Below are 10,174 nucleotides of genomic sequence, written 5' to 3'. Positions count from 1 at the left end.
CTAATGAGGAAATGTTGCATTAAATGCATGGGTCTTATACTCTTGGGCGGGGCTGCGATTTTAAGCAGCTTCACCCCAGAAATGAATATGTGAGGTAATCCATAAGGTAATCTGTTCAGTGTAGCCATTCCACAAAGTATACGTGTTTGAAAAAAAATCACGTCATATTCCATAAATATAATTTTTTATTTGCCAGTGTAAAAAATAATTTTTAAAAAAGGGCTAAGTGTTCAGCACATGAGCAAACAATGCAGACCTTGTCAGGTGAAATTACTGTAACAAAATGGTGTCGCTATGGTAGTGAAGTTGGGGCCCCTCAGACACGGTGGGGCTGCGGACTCCTGAGATTTAACCAACCTCCCGACTCGTCTCCCGGGGGTTCCCGGTGCCAGACTGCTAAGGACACTTGGTCTTTTCACCCCTTCCGCTTCTCGTCCTCACAGTCACCAAAATGCAGGCAAGTGTTAGCCGTGTTGTTTAGTAACCCACAGACCTACTCCAAGGAAGACACACATGGATGGCAAACTCTGGCCAATACGGGTCAGCACAATTGGAAGTACGTGATTCATCCCCGCCTGTCTGTGCTAGGGGTTCATTTGTAATTTATTTATTTCATTGATAGAGATTTTGCAGTGGCTTATACAGCATTTGAAATCCTAGACTTCTACTCTCACGAGACTCTCAGAGTGAGAGTGTTTATGTCTCTCATCAGTTGAGTGAGTGCCCACTTTATCATCTTAAATGGCCCCCCCATCTTGCCCTATTTCCTGATCGCTAACCTTCACTAAGAGAATGGAAGCGCCTTTAATAATTGAAGGGATCAGGGACCTTGCAGGTAGTCTAATGTCACTCAAATAGAGATTTCATAGGCTGCTCTGTGTTTGCAGAAAAAACAACATAGTCTGAGAATTAAAAGTGCATAGCAAATTTAGGCTTACACCAAATTAAAAGAGGAAGTATAGCATATTTCTATTTTACAAATCACTACGCCAGAGCCCGCAGCGTTTGGAATGCAGACTGCCCTGTTGGCAGGGATTTGGAATCAATTTACAGTGTGCGATCGGATAACACACGCTCTGCACCAGGGGCAGGGGAATGTTTGGAGCTGTAATTCTGTCTGGCTCCCCATTAGCACGAAGCCTTGCTAGAGTCACAGCTGGAGAAGTGTCCAAAAAGAACTAGGTTCACTGCGAGTGTGTGTGAGAGACACAGCAGGCAGGGGAAGAGAAAGAGGAGGGTTTATGAAGGCAATACGAAACCTAGCTTCAGGGATAAGCTAGCTTCAAAAATAAACAGTATTTTTATCACACGGGTAAGCTGGTGTCTAGTAGAGATCACTATTTTTCTCAACTGGAAAGACTGCTGTATCTCCTTATGCTTCTGGGCTGACTATGACAGGGGGTGTGTAAGAATACCAGAGAGAGAACACCAGCCCAGATCCAGTGATGGCAAGAGGAGCATCGATGGAAATGTTTGTTTTAGTAAGGCGCGAAAGCCTGTATACAAGCGTCAGCCGGGCAGTTGAAACCTGATCTCCCTGAGGCAGGGGTAAAACTGACTTGGCTCTGGTGGGCCGAGCACTCAGGCAGCGTGTAAGTGCGTGTAGCACAGGCATGAGGCTAACTCAGTCTGCAGGCCCTGTGAAGCCAGGCGCTTGGATGAGGAAGAGCAAATGCTCTTTGAAAAGATGTTACTTGCACATTGAGATCAGCAGAAAGAATAACTTGTATCACGTAGTCCCACTTCTGCATTTCTGTCTTCTTAAGGTCTACAGCGTTCTATCCCTTGAACATGGCTGGCTGCTTTCACCTCAGTTATGTATCGACGGCCCTTCTCTGGAATGAATGGATGGATGGATGGTCACATGATTTAAAATATTTAGACTACACACACTGAGCTAACCATGGTTGATTTGGTGGGCTTTTTGTATTTTTGCTATTTTTACAATTTTTATTAGCACGTTTGCAGTACAGGGTTACATTGCTGTGTGTGAGCACCTTCATCCTTCTCCTTCCCTTGCTGTCCTCCGCCTCCCCTGGATCTGGTGCTATGACACTTACAGATCACCGACACTGCTGAAGGGTCAATCTGGTTAAATGGGCAAGATAAAAACCATAGCTTCCGGTGGAAAAGAATTATAATTTTACCATTACTTATTCAAATTTCGAACTATAAGAATTTTAAAAATCAGCTGAGTGTGGAGGAACATGCCTGTAGCCAGAGCTACTGTGGAGCCCAAGGCAGGAGGGTCATCTGGGTCCAGGAGATCCAGAGCAGCCTGGGCAGCATAGTGGACCTGGTTTCAAGAAGACAAGCCACAGGGCACGTGGTACATGCCTGTAAACCCAGCACCCTGGGAGGCTGAGGCAGGAGGATTACAAATCTGAGCCCCATCTGGGCAATTTAGTAATTTAATGAGAACTTGTCTCAAAATCAAATAAAAAGGGGTTCCATGTGTAGCTCACTGTGAAGGCCCTCAAGTCAATCCTCAGTATTGACCAAAAAAAAAAGCAAAAACAAAAACATAGTGTCCTGGCAGGAGGACTACATGTTCAAGGCCAGCTGGGGCAACTTAGTGACTTGGGGGAGACCCTGTCTGAAAAATTAGAAAAAGCTAGGGATGTCACTCAGTGCAAAGGCCCTGGGCTCAATCCTAGCACCACAAAAGCAAACAAACCCAAAAGTGAGAAAAGAATTTGCACAATCACGTGCTGGTTTACGCTCACGCTTGCAGAGTCCCCGACCACCTCTGCGGTGGTGCAGCGTGGGTCGCTGCTCTTCGGGACCAACCCTGAGGAGGCGCCTCTCGGTTGGCAAAGCGCCCCCACACACGCTCCCCATCTCACCCCTCCCGTCTCTTCCCTTTCTCTTCTAAGACCACATGGGCTTATTTCCCAGTGTGGTCAGGAGTATTTGATCTCAGTACCGGAGCAACACTTTTCCAGGGTCTTCATGACACCAGCTTCCTCTAACGAATCAGAGCACGGCCCCAGCCGTTTCCTGTTCAGGCCACTGACCTGTGTACCAGTTTCCGGCCTCGCAGAAGCTGGTGGGGCCCACTCCTTTGCAGGCGGAGAAGTCCAACCACTGGCCCCCTCCCCCGGGCAGGTCACCACCTCCGACCTCCTGTGCCCTTCCCTGACGACCCTCTCTAGCCTTCCGGTTGGTGTCCTTCTCAACCATGCAAAGTTTTCCCCCCTTGCAACTGAAAATCTAAAATCTCTGGATAGACAACAACTGCACCAATGAACTGCTTGTGACTATGGCCTCGAAGGTCTGGGTTTGGTTCGTGTTTGGAAGGACGCGCCCCACCCGGGAGTGGCACGCCGGCCTGGGAGCAGAGCTGTAGCCCCCTGCCCCCTTCCCCGTCCCCACCCGCTGCCGAGCCTGTCTCTCCTCCGCGCTCCCCGGAAGTCCCTCTGCTCCCGCCTTGCGTGTGCGCGCGACGTTCTCTCCGCTTGTCTCTGGGCAGCGTTTTAAAAGCCCTTCATGTGCACGTTTGTCCTTGAATCATGCAGTTCTGGCGGAGGCTGTCGGGTACTCGCTGCCATTTTCACGTTAGTGGCTGTATTTGCGTTGTTCCCACTGTGGAGAGATTACACGTAACACTGCCATCAGTATCTTGTACAATGTTTCATTTAAAGTTCCTCTCCCAAAATAAATTTCCGAGATTACTGGGTCAAAGGTAAGGCCATTTCTAGGGCTCCCGTTCCATATTTCAGCTGCCTTTGCGAGCGCCTGCCCTCTCCCCCTCTCCTTGTAGCGCTAAGAGTGGGACTCTTTAAACCCTCTCAACCCTGGGTTTTACAACGCTTGTACTCTTCTCTTGTGAATTTCACTGGGGTGGGGAGCTCAGCCACAGAGCTCCGTGATGCATGCTCACCCTGTGTGAGGCCTGCAGTGTGATGTCCAACACCAAAATTAAGTCAATAAACAAAATAAAACGCTATTGCAGTTGTTTCATTTGCACTTCCAAGCGAGGCTGACCTGTCCATAGAAAAACGTCAGAACTGAGATCTTGTTTGAAGCGCACGTCGTTTTTTCCATCAGGCTGGCTGCGGAGCAGGCACAGAAGTGACGCCCTGGGGAAGCAGCCCCCGGCTGCTGCTCAGCAGTTCTGTCTCGCTGCTGTAGTCTGCACATGTATTTCTTCACCTGCTCATGGCTGCCAAAGTTTGGGTTGTTTTTCTTTTCTCAAGTGCTGTGGATGGTGCCTGGGGCTTTGCGCAGCCGGGCAAGCACTGTACCGCTGAGTTCCTGCAGGCCGCAAGGTTTCCTAACTGACCTTCCTGCCCTGGGCTCTGACTCCCAGCTTCTCGCCAACCACTTCTGTGTAACTTGCTCACAGGCAGAGAGGCCCTAGGCACCTTTCCCCTGTAATGTGCATTTTGCACTCCGCTCTGGGAACGCAGCTGTCTCAGTGTAGTGCAGGCTGGCCTTGACCTCACTTACATAGCCCAGGCTGGCCTCAAACTCACGAGATCCTCCTGCCTCAGCCTCCCGAGTGCTGGGCTCACCGGCCTATGCCACCGTGCCCTGCTGGCCTCCATTGGGTCGTGCATGTTTGCTTCCTTCTCCGCACGTGTCTGCCACCCCTTGCCAGGGCACAAGGTCTGCGAGTCACCTGGAAATGCCTTTCTGTGGGAGTGGACCCCCTCTCTGCAGCATCCTTTTGGAGGGAGGTGTGGTGCGGAGAGTAGGTGTGTGAGTGATTCAGTGATCCACCTGTCAAAGAATCAAAGTACACACTGGTCCTACACACACACACACACACACACAGTTTGTGTGCGCACCCTGGCTTTAGTCTGCTGTAGCCAAACATTCTGGTTGCTACCACACAGCCAACGCCCAGACGGCCTGGCTTCAAATCCTGGCTGCACCACTTAGCTCTGACCACAGGCCCGTGGCAGACAAGTGCTAGCGCCTATTGCTGTTGTTCTGGCAAAGCGGGGGAGGTCATGGGAGCAGACCTTCCCCGAGAAGCTGCTTTTCCAGTTGATGGTCAGCGTTATGTGGCAGAGGGAGGATAAGTAGAGAAGCCCTCTCTTGGCTGAGGGCTGGAAATTCCACGGTGTGTGATTTCTGACTGGGTCCAGCTCTGCGGTCCAGCTCCGGCCTAGCACGCACGAGGCCCTGGCTTTGATGCCCAGCACTGCCGAAACAAGCAAGCAAACAAACAAAATGCACAAGACATGTCTACATGGAAGAACTGGAATGGAGGCATTTTCATAATACAGGAGCTTTAGTTTCACAATGGCCTGGCATTCAAGTTGACTTGGTAAAGGCATTCTTTTTTTTTTTTTTCCAGTAGAGAATTGAATCCAGGGCCTCTGTACTGAGCTACATCCACAGCCCTTTTAATTTTTTTTATTTTTTTGAGACAAGACTTTGCAAATTCGCTAAGCTGTACAGGCTAGGCTCAAACTTGGGGACCCTCTTGTCTCAGCCTCCCAAGCATTGGCATTACAGGTGTGCACCACCGCGGCCAGCTGGCGAAAGCATTTCACAGGCCATCACTTGAGCTCTCCCACCATGGTGCCCACCCCAACTCGCAAGGTCTCCTTTCTTCCAGGTCTCCATGTTTCTCAGTATAGGAAATGATAGCACCAGTACAATACATTAAGAAAAACGAACCCTTCCTACGTCTCAGAGGCTCTTCTGCAGGCTTATTACACTAACTCATTTTTCTACCACAGCGTATGAACAGACTTGTTATCCCCACTTTGCAGATGAGAAACTCAGCACAGAGAGGTTAAGTAATTTGCCCAAGGCTGCACAGATGGGACCCTAGATTCTATCAACTGTAAGCTTTGCCAAGCGGCCCCAGGCCGGCAGTCCAGGGATACTGAGGAATGAACAGGCCTCCCTTTATCACACCTTCATGAGATCTGGCTCCCTGATGCTGACCTGGCGGCTTTTTATTTGAACTTTAAGTGCCAAACTTAACACGCTTGTAACCTGAAAGCACGCAGATTCAACAAGCTGTGAAGTTGCTTTACCTGATGGATTTTGAAGTAAAAAATGATGAATTTTGAAAGTTCAAGTTTCCTGCTTTCAAGCTATCAAGCAGGACAGGAGATTATTCTAGGTTAGATACGGAAAGGACCTGAGAGATCACACCATTTCATGGCTTTATTTCAAAATTCTGTGAAGCTAATGTGCCTAATTTAAGGTTGTGAAGCATATTTTCTGAAACTGTACTTACACTGTTCATTGTAAGACTGTACTTGATTGCTGAGATGAGAAAGTCGGACAAATGCTGAAATACTACATAGAATCCTACCTAGTTATGGAATTTGGTATACAGTACTGGTTTGGGGAGCTCCTACAACAGCAAGGGCTCATATGACTTAATTCATGTAGTCACCTAGAGAGAAAATTCTCAGTTCCACTGAGTACTGTATAATGTTGTCCTGCAACTAGAAGCTGGTTATGCAGCACTGACATCCTTTAAAAAACTCATTAGGTTTTTGTGGGGTTGTGATGTCTTTTATTTGGTGTTTCCAATTTTTTTTTTTTTTTGTAGCAGTAGTGGTGCAGATGGAACCCAGGGCCTCACACATGCTAGGCAAGCACTCTACCACTGAGCTACACCCCGAGAACTATCTAACTGTATGCATTTCTGATCATTCCCCTACAACAGTGGTCAGCATTAACTTTCTATTCACACCAGGGTGTTAAAGAGTATTGCCCTGGTGCCCAAAAGTATGGATTCTGAGGCTGGATTGCCTGGGTTTCGATTCTAGCTATGCACTAAAAATATTTTTTTAGTACACATTTGTAGTATATAATGATTGCCTTCATCCTGGGGAGTCGGTATGTGGACATAACACATCTTGTTTTCAACTCCTCCCTTTCCCTCCCTGCAGATCTTGATCCCCCTCCCTTTTGCAGAAGATCTACCTCCCCGCTTCCTATTACCTGTCTTTTCTTTTGCTCTTTGTCCCTTGGGTTTCTCCTATGAGAGAAAACCGCGTGACACTTAAACTCGCGGGTCTGGCTGACTCTAGCTTTGCACTTAGGAGTTTAGGACTTTGGGCAGCTGCACCCTTCCTGCCTGAGTGCAGCCCCCGCCCATGCTGAAACATAGCCTCCTGGGTGACAGTGGGTGACAGTGTTCCTTGGCGTTCCGGCCTTTGAGTGGTGATTAGGCCACAGGGGTGGGGCCCTCAGGAATGCGATTAGTGTTCTTAGACACCCCAGAGAGCTTCCTTGCTATTCTACTGTGTGAAAAATACCATAAATAGGGATCACTGTGAAACAGGAAATGGGCCTGAAGCAGGATCCTCCATCTGCCTTGATTTTGGAATTCTCAACACCCAGAATTATAAGAAATAAATTTCCGCTGTTTGTCAGCCAGTATTTCGTTCTAGCAACATGAAGGGACTAAGACACTGTGTCCAAACTTTTCCATCCTAAAGCAGGGATAACGAAAGTACCTACACCCGCGGTGTTGCTGGAAGAATGAAATGACTTCACGCAAAGCTCGGCACATCGCAGACACTACACGAGGGTTTCTGCTAGAACCAGCTGAGTTCTAATACAGTCGTTTCGGGTTGTTACAAAGGACAGAGCTGAAAAAGTACACCTCATTTCTGCTTTGCAGACTAGGGCTAGGGCTTGTTTATAGCTTAGGTGAGACTTTCAAAAATAGTTTTTCCAAAATCATCTACCAAGATACTGACTCCACTTACACAACTGGAAATCTTGCCAATATTCTAAACTCTATGATGTCTTTTCCAAAAAGGAAGGAAAAGTAAAAAAAAAACCTGCTCCCTGGTCTGCATTCTGAATTCCCCAAGTGAGGATTTCAATAAGTATAAGCCATTGAGTAAGTCAGCGCAGTTGTACCTCAGAGGTTCGCATAGGCAGCTGTCCCAGTCATCTTAGTATGCACAAAAGTCCACAGAGGACAAGATCTGCACATCTAAAAGGACACGGACTCAAAAGAAAAATGAGATTTTGACACTGCCTGTAACTTGTGGAGGGTGAATGGCGGGGTATGTTTTTAGCAATATGTAGCAAAAGTAACTTACTCCCTCCCCTCAACTGGTGGTTGGACCCAGGCCTTTTCCCTCAGTTACATCCCCAGCTACTTAAAATTTTGTTTTAAAATTTTGAGACAGGGTCTCATGAAAGCGCTCAATTGCCTGGGTTGGGCTTTAATTCACAGTCTTCCTGCCTCAGCCTTCTAGCACACTGAAATTACAAGTATACATCATCTGATGTAGTTTAGGGTTTTACAAAGGGGAACAATTTAATATAGGACACATAGTTTATAGAATTATTTTATAATGGTCACCTGAAGAGTCATATACAAAAAGAGTGCAGGAAGTGCGTCCACACACTAAAGAACAAAGAATCCAGCTGAGGGCCTTGATCCCATGGTCACATCTTGCACGAGTCCAGCTGAAGACCTAGAGCCCATAACAACGCCCCCCATGAGTCCAACTGGAGGTCTAGAGCCCAGGACGATGCATCGTGCAGGCCTGTTTCACGGATCTGTGCTGGGAAGGCCCAAAGGTCAGCGGTGGAAGCTAGAAAGTCTGTGTCAGCTGGACGAAGGATCAGTGCTAGCAGGCTGAGGGATCTGCACTGGAGCCAGGAAGCGACGCTCAAAGTAAGAACCAGAGCTCCCCCGAAAGGCACCACAGCCATTCTCAGCAACAGTGAGGTCCCAAGCTCCTCCAATGAGAACAGCTGAGCTCCTATCATGAAAGCCAATGCGACAAGCTTCTTCAGGAGACAAAGCAGTGCATCATCTTACCCCTCCGGAGCCAGGAAGTGATGCTCAAAGTAAGGACCAGAGCTCCCCTAAAGTGAACCAGGGCCATTCCCAGCGACACCAAAGTACCAAGCTCCTTCCATGATGAGAACAGAGAAGTCAGCGTGACAAGGTCCTCCAAGAGAACCAACAGCAGCCCCAGGAAGTCCAACAACTCCCAACAGCTTCCTCTTCTCCAGTTCTGCCTCTTATGCTGTTGGCAACAACCTTCAGGTGTGCCTCCCACACCCAGCACCACACTGGTTCAGTTCAGCTGGGGGTTACAAGTTGACCACGAGTTGTCAAGCCACCATACCACCGCACCTGGAATAACTTATTCTTAATGAGCAGGGCCCTTACAGCAGGGCCCTAGCATGTTTTTCTAATGGCCTGATAAGCACCCTCCAACACGGAGAATTAGAAGAGTGGGGGAGGGGGAGAAAGTTTCCGTATGTCCTTGCTTCTTCGTCTTCAGAGGTAGGACGGTGCAACAGAACAAGAGGGGGAGTTTAACTCTGGATGAGCTGTCTACCCTGTCAGTGTCAAGCTTCTCACATTGAAATAGGGACATTAAGCAAGTACTTTGGGAAGCTCAAGCAAGAGGTTTATTTTTTTTTTTCTTTTGGAGACCGGGTTTTGCTATGTAGTTTAAGCTGGCCTCAAATTCGAGGTGATCTTCCCGCTTCAGCTTTCCCAGGATTACAGGGATGTGCTGTGCAAGTTTGAATCTAGCCTAGACAACTTCAGTGACTTGGTGAGATCCTGCCTCAAAATTTCAGAAAGGCTTGGAGATGTAGCTCAGTGAGAAGGTCCTGGGTTCAATTCCTAGTAGTGTACTGAAAAAAAAACTGGGACACTGTAAGTCCCATGGGCTTCTGTGACGTTTATGTAAGAGGTACAAAGGCAGCGCTCCTGACTGCTGGCTTTCCTTTCTTTTTAGCCACGTGACTTGTTTTTTCTTTTGCAGTGTTGGGGGTCGCACAGGCCAAGGCCTTGTGCATGCAAGGCAGGGCCTGTACCAGGGAGCTACATCCTCAGCCCAGAAATAATATTCTGATTACAAAGTGACACTGCTCTGAGAGGACACAGCATCACAGGCATATGGTCTGGCCATTGCCTCTGTGGAAGCAGAAGACACCTCTGGTTCTAGGCATATCATAAACACTGCCTGTGTAGTGAGCTGGAGCTTGGCTTGCCCGATGAGAGAGCTGAAGTTTGGTGCCTGCTTCTTGCTCCCTCCATGGATGACCATGCCGAGCCGAGTAATGCACAGTCAGACACAGAGCGTCCAGGCAGGGAAAACTGCGGGGCAAAGGCTTCTCCAGGCCACTGGGTTGAGGATGGTTATCCTGACCATAGAGGATGAGGTCAGACTGGGCAGGGCCCTCGAAGTTCTTTGCAAGGTGAGAC

At 48.3% G+C, this 10,174-nt stretch overlaps 1 long non-coding RNA gene across 1 annotated transcript in view; it reads right to left on the bottom strand.

Moving 5' to 3' along the window:
• Positions 1-3,251: 3,251 nt before the first annotated feature.
• The window catches only part of LOC106147669, a 16,682-nt gene continuing 9,759 nt past the window's right edge, over positions 3,252-10,174 (bottom strand). The window contains exon 2 of the long non-coding RNA XR_001232598.1: positions 3,252-3,585. This is a non-coding gene — a long non-coding RNA (uncharacterized LOC106147669). The remainder of the gene's footprint in view (positions 3,586-10,174) is intronic.

Source organism: Chinchilla lanigera, unplaced genomic scaffold (assembly GCF_000276665.1).
Source record: "Chinchilla lanigera isolate Chin_1 unplaced genomic scaffold, ChiLan1.0 scaffold00391, whole genome shotgun sequence".
Taxonomy (NCBI): domain Eukaryota; kingdom Metazoa; phylum Chordata; class Mammalia; order Rodentia; family Chinchillidae; genus Chinchilla; species Chinchilla lanigera.
The sequence above is the reverse complement of the archived record's forward strand: the minus strand, read 5'-3'. Positions and strand labels throughout refer to the sequence as shown.